At 33.6% G+C, this 17,928-nt stretch overlaps 1 protein-coding gene across 2 annotated transcripts in view; it reads left to right on the plus strand.

Annotated features, from left to right (window-relative positions):
- The window catches only part of LOC101895394 (serine/threonine-protein kinase haspin homolog), a 147,791-nt gene that overhangs the window by 27,099 nt on the left and 102,764 nt on the right, over positions 1–17,928 (plus strand). Inside the window, exon 1 of one of the 2 annotated variants that reach the window (XM_059128046.1) lies at positions 13,555–13,698. The exons of the other annotated variant lie outside the window; for it this stretch is intronic. The gene's annotated coding sequence lies outside the window, so the exon portion shown is untranslated. Of the gene's footprint in view, positions 1–13,554; positions 13,699–17,928 lie in introns of those variants that run through there. 2 annotated transcript variants of the gene reach the window in all.

The raw sequence follows: 17,928 nt of genomic DNA on the forward strand, positions 1-17,928 counted from the left end.
TACAGTTATATGGGGGATATACGATATCGTGGACCTATATAGAAAATTCTTTTTGAGGGGGTAAAATGCCCACAAGGGACTCCTTTTGTGGAATTTCAGACAATTCCATTGAAAAATGTGGCTAAAATCATCAAAATACCGATTACCGTGGGGGTACCGTTATATGGGTGCTATACGATATTGTGGACCTATATAGATAATTCTCTGCCGAGGTATAAAGTACCTACAAGGAACTACTTGTGTGGATTTTCAGACAATTCCATTGAAAAATGTGGCTAACATTATCAAAGTACCGAATACCGTGGGGGTACCGTTATATGGGGGCTATACGATATCGTGGACCGATATAGCCCATCTTCGAACTTGACCTGCCTGCAGACAAAAGAGAGATCTGTGCAAAATTTTAGCTTACTATCTTAATTCGTTTAGACGGTAGCGTGATTACAACAGACGGACAGACGGACGGACAGGGCTAAAGCGTCTTAGAATTTTACGCTGATCAAGAATATATATATACTCTGTTGGGTCTAAAATGATCATTTCGATGAGTTACAAACGGAATGACGAACTTAATATACCCTCCATACTTTTTTTGGTGGAGGGTATAAAAATAGTGAGATCAACAACACTAGCATACCTTAAATATCTAAGCAAACAACGATTATACAGCATTACCATCACCAAGCAGCAAACCAGGAGCAGAATTCAGCTGTACGCCACTTACTGCACATTGTGATCGATTGGCCAATTCAAAATGCTCACACTGCTCAAACATCGTTTTCACTCCATCAGGGAGAACCACTTCAACTAAAGGCTGGTCACCATTGACCAATCTAAAACTCCTAATGTGCTTCTTCCTCAGAAAACCACGACAAGCAAACACCAGCTTCGAAGTTGACTTAATCAGGTGATCATTTATGTACACCCGGGATTCAAGAAGACAATCCTCCATCACTTCCTTCAAAAGTATACGCCGCCTTTTGGCAAAACTTCGCATCAAAGCATCTCTGTCCTGAATGGAGTTAAATTTAACGAGAACCGCTCTACTATCAGAGATGTAGCAGCAATGATGCAAGTCACGAGGCCACAAACCTTGGCAATATTAACAACTTGCGCTCTAAGGTCTTTAACGTTATTAGGCAGGCCTCTGATAATTACATCTGAACGGTTCAGACTGCGCTGGAGCATAGAATTAAACAATTCCAAATCTCGAATTCTATCCAACAGTCTTTCCTCCATACTCGCAAAAGTGCTCTTCACCTCACTAACAGCTGACTTCAGTTCATCCACTGATCTGCTGATTACACACAAACTGCTTTTCACCTCAGAAATTTGAACACTATACAACTCAAACAGTACATCAGCTTTGGCTTTGAATTCACGTACACACTGGCCCATGTACATATCCATCTGCTTCTTCATGGTCAAAAGCAAGTCTTCTTGCTAACGGCGCACAGTGTCAGAACTGCCAACAACAACATCATCAACAACAGAGGCACAAGCAGCCGGGGACACATTCGGCACCGAATTAATAAGATTGCCACGACCAACTACCCCAGACACACCATCACCACCAGCGACCGCACACAGGCACTACAAGTGTATCTAAGAGCATTATTAACTCTATCCTCAGCTTCAGACACACCCACACAATCCAAATGAAAAAAAATTCACACAACCAGTGCATCCAATTTTGTACTTAGATTTCGCAATATGTTCATTGCAGACATTGCAGATCAATTGGGACGGCATTCTAAATATGTGCAACTATGCGCATCTACCAGTAAAAACAAAGCAGCAGAAATATTTTGTTGTGGCACTCCAGAAAAGCTGCAATTAACACGTAACTCCAACAACAGCGAATGGCAAGGAACTCCAAAAATAGTTTCCAAAATACTAATAGCCAATTAATACTGCAAAAACTTCAAATTTTGAATTTTAATTATTTTCCTTGGCACAGCAAATAATTTATAGACTGTCCATGTAGGGATCTCTCGATCGTTCAAAACTTTGGGGAACTAAACTTTTAAAAGGCAATATATCGAACCATTTTCTGCCCATAAAGAACCTAAAGAACTATGACTTCGGCCGTTTAAATATGACATAACAACTTACAATCATTGGGACTTAATCCATACACATTTTTTTGTAATCTTTTATTTTTTGAGAAATTTTCTTGTAATATTTTCTATCAAAAGCTTTTCTTGCGATGCTGGCATAAAACTAAGAAGTAGTCAATAAAAGAAGACTGGCGAAATCGTTTATTATGGCCATATGGAAAAGATCATTGCTTTTCCTCTTCAACATTCTTTACCGTGCGCTCGGATGCAAACACTTTTACGCAGATACGCTCTATATTTCAAATTCGCATATCGGATTTAAAATGATTTTAGAGTAGCGGCTAGAGTTAGAATAAATAAAATCTTTTCTTTACTTTCAATTTTACATCTCTATTTAAGATCCCATAGTTGGCTTTGGTATTGAAAAATGTGGTAAAAGTTAGATGATTTAAGTAACCAACAAAAATTAATTCTTTGCCTTTTGGGTCTTTGCTCTTTTTGGATTTGTCTTTGGAAATTGTACGATGGTTTTGCATTCAAAACCTTCAAATTTTTCACATGAGGCTTTTCAACAAATCACCATTCGACCTTTCTCTTCGATCGTTCCCATTGCCACTCTCTCCCACCACAACCGACCTCCGTTTTATGTAGGGATCGCGTTTTAACTTTGATCCGTTCAATGGAGGTAAATTAGTCGGCATTGAAATACCAGCTACAGAAAATATTTCATCAATTGATGAAATACGTTTTATATACGTTTTATATCAAACTACTACACTACACATTTTAATCGTACCAATATCTATGTAAAAGTTTAATACGTACAATCTTAACTTTCTGATTCCAGTCAATTATGGATGTTGTCTGACACCACGGGCATCACCTCGGCCGTAGAGTAGAAATGCCAACGGACGGTGTTTGTTGAGTTCGCTCTCATTGCTTTACCCTTTATCTCATTGTAAGAAATCGACACTGCGATCCTCTGTGATTGCTGGAACCTCTGCGTTCACTTGTCGATCAGTATTCGAAGTGTAACCTATCGTTTCGCATTGATACCAAAAAGGTCTCAGACGCCGCCCGAAATTGTAAAGGTAATTTTGTTTGTTGTACCAAAAAGAGAAATGGATCAAAAAAGAATGAAAACAATTTAGAATTTAATATCAATTAATTTTGCTCTGATACAATCAGAAAAGATAGCATAATTAGGTTCCCTTACCACCAAATTTTCATGTAAAAAGGAAAAAAATAAGATAACATTATTTCTATCGGTATGTCGTTTTCAATTTCCAACTTCATCACGTCTAAACGCTCACAGCAACCTTAATACCATTATATTGGGACTAAATCAAAACATGGACTTCTGTTCATAATTTTTTTGTGAAAAAGTATTTTGACCATTCATAAATGTCAAAATACTGCTAAATGGGTTTAAAAATGTTGTTCAAAACTATAGAATACCAGTGTCGTAAAATAACGGTACCGTAAAATGGAAGCTAAATTAAATCGTAGACGTATGTCTTTAAACTTTAAAGAAGTTTCGAGACAATTTTGCATATAATATACATAGCTTACATTAACTTTACTTCAGCGTTAAACAGTAAGCCTTATGAAATAAAAGTTTCCGTTCAAAAGTCAGGAGATCAGTAAGTTTTTGTCATAGGTGGGAGTGCTTCATCTGTATTCCAAGGCGATTCTCTGAGAAAAAAAGAGTAGTAGTGTTTGAATAGATTCAATTTTAATTGAATAACATATTCCTTCCAATGTAGGCCGTACCTGCCTATATTAACGTTTTATAAACATAAACTACGATTTCGCTTGTTAATTTAAGACACAATGTGCAAATCGAATCCCGCTAAAATCAACAATAGAATTAATATCATACAATTAGTAAGATGTCATAAAGCAATCGCGGGAAAATAACGGAATCTAGACAGGGATATTTTTTTTCAAAACTTTGTAAGATTAAGTGACATTGCGTTAATACCACACTAATTCAGAAGATGGTGAATATCAATTTGTAAACATAGAGCTTAGTCGTGTAGCTCAATATTGCAAATAAACATTTACATTGTCTGCGAACATTAAAATTTTCGAAAAAAAAATGAATTACATATATATATATATATATATATATATATATATATATATATATATATATATATACATATATGTATACACCTACACCTTCTTCCACGATTATCTGATTACGAAAACAATTTACCGGTTTGTCGGTTCTTTCAATTGTGTTAGTTGATGACATTTCGCCATGAATTATATCAACACTCACACTATCCAGGGCATTTATGTGTTGCCTACGTAACGCATCGGCGACCACATATTCTTTTCCAGGTTTGTACATCAGCCTTGCGTTGCATTCGTCAATAAATGCTTTCCATCTTTTGAATTCTGAGTTCGGATTTCTGTCCGAAACGGCAAATGTTAGTGGTTGATGATCTGTGAATACATTCAGATCTGATACTCCGTAGAGATAATTTCTAAGTGTTTTTAATGCCCAGACGATAGCCAACATTAGTAGCGTAATATTCTTCGCTTTCGGATAAAGTGCGGGAGATCATAGTGATAGGTCTGCCTCCTTGCGAAAGGGCAGCTCCTATAGCATGTGACGATGTATCCGTCGTTAAATCAAATGTTTTCTGAAAATCTGGATATGTTAACGTTACATCTTCGGACGTTTGGATTTCTTTTATTGTTTTGAATGCATCTTTCTGTTCACTGGTCAAATCAATTTTGATTTTTTTTGACAGCGATGCAGAAACTCGGCCATATTCTCCTTGGCAAAGTCCTTTATTAAATAGCGGTAATATCCCGCCAATCCTAAAAATGATCTTAATCCCCTTAGAGTGGTAAGCTCGGGAAAATTTTGAATTGTATTTACTTTTTCTGGACTTGTTCTAATTCCCCCTTGAGTAACTAGAAATCCTAAATATTTAACCTCAGTTTGGAAGAATTTTGATTTTTCAGCCGAAATCATCATTTTGGCTTCGAATAGACTTCTCAGTACTAATTCCTCATGTTGTAAGTGTTGTTGCTCGTTTTTCGAGAATATGATTACATCGTCCACGTAGACGAAACACCTCGTCCCGATGTGTTCCCTTAACACGTCATCTATCGCCCTCTGAAAAATGCTTGGAGCATTCTTCAGACAGAAGGGCAGTCTAAAAAACTCGTATCTTCCGTTTTTTATGGAAAACGCAGTTTTTCCCTATCTGGTTCTGATAGTTGTATCTGGTGAAACCCAGATTTCAAGTCAATTGTGGTAAAAAATTTACTTCCACCAAGATTGGACAAGATTTCCGTGATTTCTGGAATCGGATATTTATCCCTGATAATTTTCTCATTAAGTTTTCGGAAATCTATCACCAAACGTTTTTTCTCTTGTCCATTCGCCAATAAGTCCTGAATTTCTTTGTTTACAAAATCCGAAAAACCTAAAGGATACGGGTACAATCTCGAGTACACTGGGTGTTCGTTTCTGATTGCACTAAAATTTAGCACTGTGTTAAATGATGAGAGTACCGCGTCGCCTGCACCCCGCACTTTATTTCTTAGTATGGTCACTGCTTGATAGTGGCGTTCACTGCCATCATACCTCTTAAATAATTCATAAGCGTTGTGCGCAGCCTCACGCCCAGACACATAGGTGCCTTGTTGTCCGGAAAATTCCGGAAGAGATTTTATCGCATCTAGAGTAATTTCACACGGCACAAGTGGGTTGATCGTAACCTTCGCGAATCTTTGGACTTTCGGTTTTCCCAAGTTAAATTGGCCCTGAATTGCGGTAATTTTTCTATCAAATTCTACTCTTTGAGCAGATAATGCTTTGCTCACCTCCGCTTTTATCAACTCACTCACTTGTTCCGCATTTATTTTTTGTTCTATATTTTCTAAATTTAGCTTTTCAAACAAGGTTTCTAACTCACTCATCTACTTTCAATCACTAATTTCCGTTGTTATATTTTTTATTTATTTATTTTTTCAATAGCACTTCACTCACCTTAAATTTTTTTGTATTGAATTAGTTAACTTATAATGAATTTCCAGGTAGTCCAAACAGTGCTATTTCCAGTAATTTTCTGATGTCCATTGTTTTTTCAACGCTGCCCAAGGAAAATCGTTCCTTGGTGACAGATAGTATTCCTTATGTTGTCACTCAGACTTCCGGTGTATTCTCAACGCTGCCGAAGGATAATCGTTCCTTGGTGTCAAGTAGTGTTGTCTTCTTTCGTTATTGGTCACTTCGACTTATGTCCCACGTTGGGCGCCAATTATGATTTTTTATTTGTGTTTTTTAATAAATTTATTTTAATTATGAATTTTAATCTGTATTTTTTTAATACATTTATTTTTATTCAATATATATATATATATATATATATATATATATATTTATGAACGCTATATGCGTGTGCTTCTCAGCACATTTAACAAATGTAAATAAAATTTATATTCCCGTTCTATATCTACCCTCATATTATATTATTTATTAGGAGAATATTCGTGGACTAAATGTGCTCCAATGTGGCATTTTATGATTTCAGAACACATAAGTCTAGTCCCATAATACTGATTTCCCACATAACATGCCGATTTCAGGTATTTTAAAGGTCTCAAAACATTTTTGAGGTTATAAAACATTTGTTAAAAAAAATTACGAAAAGTCTACTTTATGATTTATTTCATATTCATCAGCACCTCTTTATATTCCTTATATCATCGTATTTAATTAAATTTTCAAACCTTAATTGTCAGTATTATAAAGGTCTTACCAATATTTTCCAAATCAAAAGTAGGTTTGAATTCGTACCTTTTAGAAGACCATGTTTGTGCAAAATCCTGTCAATTAATCTATATCCGTATGTGTATGTGGCCGTTCGTTAAAATCGCAATGAAGGCGAAATATTTAGGTTAATTTTTGAACATTTATACAATATTCCTAGGAAGTTAGAATATATACGTTTCCTTTAGGTATAATAATACCGCTAAACATTTGCCTTTTTGCATGTTTTTGTTATAATTTCTACCGAATTAACTGTATTTTATGATTTAAAGTTTTCAGTATTGTGAAATCAATACCAACAATATCTGTATACTATTTAATTTACTATTGTTCCCCATTATACATAGCCCCAATTTTAAAGTACGTTGAGACTTTAAATGCTTTGATGCTTTGATAAGTATTTTTTAATCAAAATTATATGAATATATGCAAAATTTCTCGATTTTGTTTTTTTTTTTCAATAAGAATTTTCAATTCTAAAAGACATTCTGAAACAACTCTATACAAAATTCCTTATCAAAATAGAAAATTCAAGTTTTTCCACTATAATTACAAATAACCAAAAGAAAATTTGAGTCAAATCGGTCAAGCAGTTCTCAACTTATGTGTTACTATTTTTTTAAATTCTATACATATACATTTAAAGAGGTATGAGTGGCCAGTTCCTCTGAACCTAAACAGAGGGAGATTGAACATATCTTCATTATTTTGACAAATATTACGATTTTAGGTAAATCGAAATATGGGCGCAAAAGTATGCGTGGTCAATTTTTCTTTACATAAAACCCCAACTCCGGGTATATATATATATATATATATATATATATATATATATATATTATATATTATATATATATATATATATATATATATATATATATATAAAATATATATAGATTGAAATTACGAAATGAATATTTCTAATATATTTAATTAATACCTTTACATAAATCTCGCAATAGGAATGCGCTTGAAAGTTATAGGGAATTGTAAAATTAAATGTATATATATATATTTTATATAAACAGAGGGAGATTGAACATATCTTCATTATTTTGACAAATATTACGATTTTAGGTAAATCGAAAAGATGGGCGCAAAAGTATGCGTGGTCAATTTTTCTTTACATAAAACCCCAACTCCGGGTTGGATGAACATTAAAAAAATATCGAAATCGGTCCAGCCGTTCTCAACTGATTTAAATGCAAACGGACAACAATTGATTTGTATAAATAGATTAAAAAGTAGGCGTGGTTCCTCAGCCCCCAAATAAGTACTTAGAGTTGGATGGAAAGCCAACAGTATCTCGTGTAATAATTTTCAAACCGATATCTTCATTATTTTGGCAAATGTAAGAATTATGTTCGTTGGTAATGGAATCAATCTATATATATTTTTAAATGTTTATATATATATATATATATATATATATATATATATATATATATATATATATATATATAAAATATATATAGATTGAAATTACGAAATGAATATTTCTAATATATTTAATTAATACCTTTACACAAATCTCGCAATAGCAATGCGCTTGAAAGTTATAGGAAATTGTAAAATTAAATGGAAACCTTTAACTGTTACAACAGTTTGTTTCAAGTAGAACAACTCATTTCGTCTTACCCATAACTTCTCCATATCAACATGGTTTGATAAAGGCATGTTTACTTTGATGAATCTAATAGAACAGATATGTCATGTATATAGATGGTTGATGGTTGAAACATCAAACAGACGTAATTTACACTGATTCATTTCGAACGCACTTACCAGGTATCTTTTAATCACATCATCTCAAAATTATTCATGTACATTCTGGCGTTTCTCAAAATAGTAATTTAGGTCATAGACTTTTTGCCCTATGCGTGAAAAATATTTCATCTGTAATTCGCTTTTCTACAATTTTAATGTTCGCAGACAATCTAAATTTTTATTTGCAATATTGAGCTACACGACTAAACTCTATGTTAACAATTCGACATTCCCCATCTTTTGAATTAGTGTGGTATTAACGGGATGTCGCTTAATTTTAAAAAGTGTTGAAAAAACTATCTCTGTCTACAATCCATTGTTTTTCCGCGACTTTATGAGATCTTACTAATTATATAATATTAATTCTATTGTTGATTTTAGCGGCATTCGATTTGCACATTGTGTCTTAAATTAACAAGCGAAATCGTAGTTTATGTCTATAAAACGTTAATCTAGTCAGGTACGGCCTACATTGGAATATGTTATTCAAATAAAATTGAATCTATTCAAACACAACACCTCTTTTTTTCTCAGAGAATCGCCTTGGAATATCGCCACCTATGACATCGCTTAAAACTTACTGATCTCCTGACTTTTGAACGGAAACTTTTATTTCGTATCGCTTACATTTATTTAACGCTGAAGTAAAGTTAATGTAAGCTATGTATATTATATGCAAAATGGTCTCGAAACTTCTTTAAAGTTTAAAGACATTCATTTAGCTTCCATTTACGGTACCGTTATTTTACGACACCGGTATTATATAGTTTTGAACAACATTTTTATACCCATTTATGGTCAAAATACTTTTTCACCAAAAAATTATGATTGATTTAGTCCCAATATAATGGTATTAAGGTTGCTGTGAGCGTTTAGACGTGGGGGAGTTGGAAATTGAATACGACATACCGATAGAAATAATGTTGTTATCTTTTACTTTTCCTTTTTACATGAAAATTTGGTGGTAAGGGAACCTAATTATGCTATCTTTTCTGATTGTATTAGAGCAAAATTAATTGATATTAAATTCTAAATTGTTTTCATTCTTTTTTGATCCATTTCTCTTTTTGGTACAACAAACAAAATTACCTTTACAATTTCGGGCGGTGTCTGAGACCTTTTTGGTATCAATGCGAAACGATAGGTTACACTTCGAATACTGATCGACAAATGAACGCAGAGGTTCCAGCAATCACAGAGGATCGCAGTGTCGATTTCTTACAATGAGATAAAGGGTAAAGCAATGAGAGCGAATTCAACAAACACCGTCCGTTGGCATTTCTACTCTACGGCCGAGGTGATGCCCGTGGTGTCAGACAACATCCATAATTGACTGGAATCAGAAAGTTAAGATTGTACGTATTAAACTTTTACATAGATATTGGTACGATTAAAATGTGTAGTGTAGTAGTTTGATATAAAACGTATATAAAACGTATTTCATCAACCGATTGATGAAATATTTTCTGTAGCTGGTATTTCAATGCCGACTAATTTACCTCCATTGAACGGATCAAAGTTAAAACGCGATCCCTACATAAAACGGAGGTCGGTTGTGGTGGGAGAGAGTGGCAATGGGAACGATCGAAGAGAAAGGTCGAATGGTGGTTTGTTGAAAAGCCTCATGTGAAAAATTTGAAGGTTTTGAATGCAAAACCATCGTACAATTTCCAAAGATAAATCCAAAAAGAGCAAAGACCCAAAAGGCAAAGAATTAATTTTTGTTGGTTACTCAAATCATCTAACTTTTACCACATTTTTCAATACCAAAGCCAACTATGTGATCTTAAATAGATATGTAAAATTTTAAGTAAAGAAAAGATTTTATTTATTTTGACTCTAGCCGCTACTCTAAAATCAATTTAAATCCGATATGCGAAAACATATATATTTGAAATATAGAGCGTATCTGCGTAAAAGTGTTTTCATCCGAGCGCAAGGTAAAGAAAGTTGAAGAAGAAAAGCAATAATCTTTTCCATATGGCCATAATAAACGATTTCGCCAGTCTTCTTCTTTTAATGACTACTTCTTAGTTTTATGCCAGCATCGCAAGAAAAGCTTTTGATAGAAAAGATTACAAGAAAATTTCTCAAAAAATAAAAGATTACAAAAAATGTGTATGGATTAAGTCCCAATGATTGTAAGTTGTTATGTCATATTTAAACGGCCGAAGTCATAGTTCTTTAGGCTCTTTATGGGCAGAAAATGGTCCGATATATTGCCTTTTAAAAGTTTAGTTCCCCAAATTTCCATTCTGGGAGTAAAGTTTACAATTTTTCTAAATGAATTTCTAGATTAAGTCCCAATGATTGTAAGTTGTTATGTCATATTTAAACGGCCGAAGTCATAGTTATTTAGGCTCTTTATGGGCAGAAAATGGTCCGATATATTGCCTTTTAAAAGTTTAGTTCCCCAAATTTCCATTCTGGGAGTAAAGTTTACAATTTTTCTAAATGACCGGTTATTCGGTGCTCACCACACTCTTAATCTGATGATATTCAGCTGGTTTTTAAATCGCCTGTTGAAAGTCTTGATGTTCCTCAAGCTGGTGGGCTATTTATAAAATTTTATATATATTACGAATTACTATCGCCCGATATCTAGAATATCAAAAAGCTCCGGGCCTAAGAAAAAGTGATTATGAATGCTCTCACAAAAAAATGATTCTGTAATAACTCAGCAGCCTCTTTCATCTGACATGTAGTCTAGGAGAGTACGACTAAGCGTTTTTTCAAAGATTTAATGAATTTTTCCAAAACAAATTCGGTGTTTTATCAGAAGTATATGTGAAATAGATATGCTATTATTATGTTTTATATTTGTTTCCTTTCTTTTTTCAGTATTTTTTTATATTTTATTTTTATACCCTCCACCTTGGTATATTAACTTTGTCATTCCGTTTGTAACATCCTTAAATATTCGTCGTAGACCCCATAAAGTATATATATTCATAATCAGCATAAGATTCTAAGTCGATTTAACGATTTCCGTCTGTCTGTCTGTCTGTGGAAATCACAATACAGCCCACATTATTTGACGTAGAGCGCCAAAATGTAGCAGAACAATTTGTATTGTGTCTAGGATGGTTGGTATTGAAAATGAGATATATCGGTCCACGTTTTGGTATAGTCCCCATATAACGGTACCTCCCGATATTCGGTATTTTGATGATTTATGCCGCTTTTTTCACGGATTTGTCTGAAAATTGGTATTTGTAGGTCATAACGGGTCCCAGCTTCGGTGGCGAAACATTGCATGTATGAGTCCTCGTTTTGGTATAGTCCCCATATAACGGTACCTTCCGAGATTCGGTATTTTGATGGTTTTTGCCACATTTTTCACGGATTTGTCTAAAAATTGGTTGTCTAAAAATTGGTATTTGGTATATATATATATATATATATATAAAATATATATAGATTGAAATTACGAAATGAATATTTCTAATATATTTAATTAATACCTTTACACAAATCTCGCAATAGCAATGCGCTTGAAAGTTATAGGGAATTGTAAAATTAAATGGAAACCTTTAACTGTTACAACAGTTTGTTTCAAGTAGAACAACTCATTTCGTCTTACCCATAACTTCTCCATATCAACATGGTTTGATAAAGGCATGTTTACTTTGATGAATCTAATAGAACAGATATGTCATGTATATAGATGGTTGATGGTTGAAACATCAAACAGACGTAATTTACACTGATTCATTTCGAACGCACTTACCAGGTATCTTTTAATCACATCATCTCAAAATTATTCATGTACATTCTGGCGTTTCTCAAAATAGTAATTTAGGTCATAGACTTTTTGCCCTATGCGTGAAAAATATTTCATCTGTAATTCGCTTTTCTACAATTTTAATGTTCGCAGACAATCTAAATTTTTATTTGCAATATTGAGCTACACGACTAAACTCTATGTTAACAATTCGACATTCCCCATCTTTTGAATTAGTGTGGTATTAACGGGATGTCGCTTAATTTTAAAAAGTGTTGAAAAAACTATCTCTGTCTACAATCCATTGTTTTTCCGCGACTTTATGAGATCTTACTAATTATATAATATTAATTCTATTGTTGATTTTAGCGGCATTCGATTTGCACATTGTGTCTTAAATTAACAAGCGAAATCGTAGTTTATGTCTATAAAACGTTAATCTAGTCAGGTACGGCCTACATTGGAATATGTTATTCAAATAAAATTGAATCTATTCAAACACAACACCTCTTTTTTTCTCAGAGAATCGCCTTGGAATATCGCCACCTATGACATCGCTTAAAACTTACTGATCTCCTGACTTTTGAACGGAAACTTTTATTTCGTAACGCTTACATTTATTTAACGCTGAAGTAAAGTTAATGTAAGCTATGTATATTATATGCAAAATGGTCTCGAAACTTCTTTAAAGTTTAAAGACATTCATTTAGCTTCCATTTACGGTACCGTTATTTTACGACACCGGTATTATATAGTTTTGAACAACATTTTTATACCCATTTATGGTCAAAATACTTTTTCACCAAAAAATTATGATTGATTTAGTCCCAATATAATGGTATTAAGGTTGCTGTGAGCGTTTAGACGTGGGGGAGTTGGAAATTGAATACGACATACCGATAGAAATAATGTTGTTATCTTTTACTTTTCCTTTTTACATGAAAATTTGGTGGTAAGGAAACCTAATTATGCTATCTTTTCTGATTGTATTAGAGCAAAATTAATTGATATTAAATTCTAAATTGTTTTCATTCTTTTTTGATCCATTTCTCTTTTTGGTACAACAAACAAAATTACCTTTACAATTTCGGGCGGTGTCTGAGACCTTTTTGGTATCAATGCGAAACGATAGGTATAGGTTACACTTCGAATACTGATCGACAAATGAACGCAGAGGTTCCAGCAATCACAGAGGATCGCAGTGTCGATTTCTTACAATGAGATAAAGGGTAAAGCAATGAGAGCGAATTCAACAAACACCGTCCGTTGGCATTTCTACTCTACGGCCGAGGTGATGCCCGTGGTGTCAGACAACATCCATAATTGACTGGAATCAGAAAGTTAAGATTGTACGTATTAAACTTTTACATAGATATTGGTACGATTAAAATGTGTAGTGTAGTAGTTTGATATAAAACGTATATAAAACGTATTTCATCAACCGATTGATGAAATATTTTCTGTAGCTGGTATTTCAATGCCGACTAATTTACCTCCATTGAACGGATCAAAGTTAAAACGCGATCCCTACATAAAACGGAGGACGGTTGTGGTGGGAGAGAGTGGCAATGGGAACGATCGAAGAGAAAGGTCGAATGGTGGTTTGTTGAAAAGCCTCATGTGAAAAATTTGAAGGTTTTGAATGCAAAACCATCGTACAATTTCCAAAGATAAATCCAAAAAGAGCAAAGACCCAAAAGGCAAAGAATTAATTTTTGTTGGTTACTCAAATCATCTAACTTTTACCACATTTTTCAATACCAAAGCCAACTATGTGATCTTAAATAGATATGTAAAATTTTAAGTAAAGAAAAGATTTTATTTATTTTGACTCTAGCCGCTACTCTAAAATCAATTTAAATCCGATATGCGAAAACATATATATTTGAAATATAGAGCGTATCTGCGTAAAAGTGTTTTCATCCGAGCGCAAGGTAAAGAAAGTTGAAGAAGAAAAGCAATAATCTTTTCCATATGGCCATAATAAACGATTTCGCCAGTCTTCTTCTTTTAATGACTACTTCTTAGTTTTATGCCAGCATCGCAAGAAAAGCTTTTGATAGAAAAGATTACAAGAAAATTTCTCAAAAAATAAAAGATTACAAAAAATGTGTATGGATTAAGTCCCAATGATTGTAAGTTGTTATGTCATATTTAAACGGCCGAAGTCATAGTTCTTTAGGCTCTTTATGGGCAGAAAATGGTCCGATATATTGCCTTTTAAAAGTTTAGTTCCCCAAATTTCCATTCTGGGAGTAAAGTTTACAATTTTTCTAAATGAATTTCTAGATTAAGTCCCAATGATTGTAAGTTGTTATGTCATATTTAAACGGCCGAAGTCATAGTTATTTAGGCTCTATATGGGCAGAAAATGGTCCGATATATTGCCTTTTAAAAGTTTAGTTCCCCAAATTTCCATTCTGGGAGTAAAGTTTACAATTTTTCTAAATGACCGGTTATTCGGTGCTCACCACACTCTTAATCTGATGATATTCAGCTGGTTTTTAAATCGCCTGTTGAAAGTCTTGATGTTCCTCAAGCTGGTGGGCTATTTATAAAATTTTATATATATTACGAATTACTATCGCCCGATATCTAGAATATCAAAAAGCTCCGGGCCTAAGAAAAAGTGATTATGAATGCTCTCACAAAAAAATGATTCTGTAATAACTCAGCAGCCTCTTTCATCTGACATGTAGTCTAGGAGAGTACGACTAAGCGTTTTTTCAAAGATTTAATGAATTTTTCCAAAACAAATTCGGTGTTTTATCAGAAGTATATGTGAAATAGATATGCTATAATTATGTTTTATATTTGTTTCCTTTCTTTTTTCAGTATTTTTTTATATTTTATTTTTATACCCTCCACCTTGGTATATTAACTTTGTCATTCCGTTTGTAACATCCTTAAATATTCGTCGTAGACCCCATAAAGTATATATATTCATAATCAGCATAAGATTCTAAGTCGATTTAACGATTTCCGTCTGTCTGTCTGTCTGTGGAAATCACAATACAGCCCACATTATTTGACGTAGAGCGCCAAAATGTAGCAGAACAATTTGTATTGTGTCTAGGATGGTTGGTATTGAAAATGAGATATATCGGTCCACGTTTTGGTATAGTCCCCATATAACGGTACCTCCCGATATTCGGTATTTTGATGATTTATGCCGCTTTTTTCACGGATTTGTCTGAAAATTGGTATTTGTAGGTCATAACGGGTCCCAGCTTCGGTGGCGAAACATTGCATGTATGAGTCCTCGTTTTGGTATAGTCCCCATATAACGGTACCTTCCGAGATTCGGTATTTTGATGGTTTTTGGTTTTTCACGGATTTGTCTAAAAATTGGTATTTGTTAGTCGTAATGGTTTTTTTTTTGTTTTATAAAGTACTAGCTGGCCCAGTCCGCGCTGCCGGCCCGTAGTTTCAGTCTTTAATGCATAGTTTTTAAAGCATAATAATTCACAAATCCGGCTCACATAAGTGGCACAATTTTTAGTATAAATGATGACTCGATTAAATAGAAATAAATACGTCTTTCAAAAAACCTGATCCTATTTTTCAGTAAGAGGTTTTAATTTAATTTAATAATATATACTAAAAAGTATACATTAACTGTTTATAATATGCCCATGTACAAATGATTTCTCATGTAACCCCTAGGACTGTATCAAATTAAAAACTTTATCGTAACTTTTGCGGAGTATAGGGTAAGATATTTGCAGTCCTTTGTGTATGGGTAAGCTATATAAAATGGACTCTAAAAAAGTTAGACCAGGGAACCCCTCTTTTGGGATTTAATTTTACCAACCGAAAAATCTCCTAACCCCTAGATTATCTGCGGCGCAGTGTAATTACTGACGATAGCGCATAGTGCCGTATAATGTACCTATTTTAAGGGTTCGGAAGAATTTTCCGAGTATATAATTCCTTTGCTTACTATATTTTCAATTCATTCCACTATTTTGTATAGACCGCATATTACAGTGCCTCTTCATATTCGGTATTTCACTAATTGGAGTACCAATGAATTTTGCATTTTGAGTTCTCATTGGATGGATTATTTCCATATTTAATGTTTGGGTGTGGCAACCATATAACAGCATGTATAGAATATATGCAAACTTTATCGATTTTTTTCGGATTTTTTCAATAAGAATTTTCAATTCCAAAAGACATTCTAAAACAATTCTACACAAAATTCCATATCATAATGGAACAGTCAATTTTTTCAGTTCCGCGATTCTCTCAACATTTTCATTCATGACAACGTTTCCACTGTAATTACAAATACCAAACCAAAAGAAAATTTGAGTCAAATCGGCCCAGCCGTTCTCAACTGATATGTTACTACATGGTACAATGATATCAAGGTAGGGCTATGATACCATATGATTTCAATTTTTTTATTTTCTTGGCTTAATATGTCATCTTTATTTGTTTATGTATGTGTTTTCTATTCAATAACAAAAAAAATAGTTTAGAAAATATTCAAATTCGGATGTTTTCAAAATGTTTATTTCACCGTATACATCGACAAAAGCTAGAGTTTTCGTAGCGAAATAATCCTTTAGAGATATATAGAACCTGGTTTTGAAAAGAAGTGTTGACCTTTCATTCAGTTTTCGCGGTTTTCAATTATTTATTCAAAATAAATGCAACGAGTTGTTTGATTTTTTTATTATTTTGATACTAATTCTGACATTACAAGCCAAACAGGTAGATCTCTATACTTGCAATTTTTTCAAAGTTGACCTACCTTCTCTTCATTGTACCATGTGTTACTATACTTTTTCAAAATTTTAACATATAATTTTAAAGAAGTAGGTGTGGCCAGTTCCTCTGACCCCAAACAGATACCTAGGGTTGGAGGGAGAGAGTCAAGATTACGTCGTATACTAACTGCGGAACAGATATCTTCGTGATTTTGGCAAATATTAGGATTTTAGATAAATCGAAACAAATGGGCGCCAAATTGGGCGTGGTGACTTTTTCTTTGCATATAAACCTAAATCGGGGTAGGACGAACATTTAAAAAATATCCAAATAGTTCCAGCCGGTCTCAACTGATTCAATTACCAACGAACAACAATTGGTTTATATATAGATCAAATAAATACTTAGGACAGACAGTATGTCGTGTAATAATAATGTGTAAAAATGTGGTTGTATATTTTTTCTTTAAAAACCTAACTCGGGGTATGACAAACGTTTGTACAAAAAATTATGCAAATCGGTTCAGCCGTTCTCAATTGATTCAATTGCCAACGAACAGCTCTTGATTTTTATATATATAGACTAGCTGGCTCGGACCCATAGTATGGTGTTGCTGGCCCAGCCGTTCTCAATTGATGTGTTATTATACTTTTCTACACCATTCATATACATATAGATTAAAAGAAGTAGACGTGGCCAGTTCCTCTGATCCTAAAAATATACTTAGGGAGGGAAACTTCATTGTTTCGTCAAACATAAGGATTTTAAGTAAATCGCAAAAATGGGTGTTGTCATTCATTATTGTACTCGGAGCATACAACAACGTTGCAAACCACCATTTTCAAATACACAATTATACA

Source organism: Musca domestica, unplaced genomic scaffold, assembly GCF_030504385.1.
Source record: "Musca domestica strain aabys unplaced genomic scaffold, Musca_domestica.polishedcontigs.V.1.1 5, whole genome shotgun sequence".
Classification (NCBI taxonomy): domain Eukaryota; kingdom Metazoa; phylum Arthropoda; class Insecta; order Diptera; family Muscidae; genus Musca; species Musca domestica.